Raw genomic sequence first — 1,072 nt, 5'->3', positions numbered from 1 at the left:
CATGCACCCAGTTCTCACCCCAGAATCCCAGCAGACCCCCGGGGGTGGGGGGGGGCTGCATTATGGCTGCCCCCCCCCCCCCCCCCCCCCCCCCCGCAGCTGTGGGGTGCAGGGCAGAGCAGAGCTGGCGCTCCTCGAACATGCAACAGCCCAGCCAGGGATGGGGGTGAGCCGGAGGGGAAACTGAGGCACAGAGCCTGAGCAGGGGGCTGGGGCTCTCGGTGCTTGCATAGAGCGCTTGTGCAAGGCCACCCTCGTGTAAAGGAATACTAGTGCAAGGCCACCTCTCATGCAAGGGCACCCTTGTGCAAGGGAATCCTCATGCAAGGCCACCCTTGTGCAAGGGAATCCTTGTGCAAGGCCACCCCTCATGCAAGGGAATACTAGTGCAAGGGAACCCTCATGCAAGGCCGTGCTTGTGCAAGGGAATCCTCGTGCAAGGGAATTCTCATGCAAGGGGACACCTGTGCAAGGCCACCCCTGTGCACTCACGACTGCTCACTGCAGCACCTTGGCGGGGGGGGGGGGGGGGGGGGCGGGCTCTGTATCTCCCCAGACCTCTGGCTGCTGTCTCCGTGGGACGGGGGGGGGGGGGGAAGGGGGGCAGCACAGGGGGGGTGTCCCCGGTGCCCGGGGGGGCCCCCGCAGCCGGATGGGCTCGGGCTGGATCCGGTTTCCCGAGGAAACGGGGCAGGAAGGGCCTGGCCGGGGCCCCACAGCGCTGGGACACGGCCCCTGGCACGGGGAAGGGGGGGGGGGGCTGCGGGTGGGGGGACACAGGGGGGTCCCCAGGACCTCCCCCCCCCCCCCCCAGGTGACAGAAGTCTCTGTGCCCAGCGCCTGGCTGGCAGGTGGGAGGGCACAGGGGGCAGCACGGGGGGGCTGCAGCCCGGTGGGCCCCCCCAGGGGACTTGGCATCCCCCAGGGGACACGGCACCCCCCCCCACCTCTGCCCCCCCCCCCCCCCAATCACAGCCACACGCTGCTGCAAAAAGTCTCTGTATTAGTAAACACCGAGTGTGCGGCTGGTACAAAAGCCCCTGGGGCAGCTGAAGGGGGGGGGGGGGGAGGG

This window comes from Falco peregrinus, chromosome 19 (assembly GCF_023634155.1).
Source record: "Falco peregrinus isolate bFalPer1 chromosome 19, bFalPer1.pri, whole genome shotgun sequence".
Classification (NCBI taxonomy): Eukaryota; Metazoa; Chordata; class Aves; order Falconiformes; family Falconidae; genus Falco; species Falco peregrinus.
Note: the sequence above shows the minus strand (reverse complement) of the source record.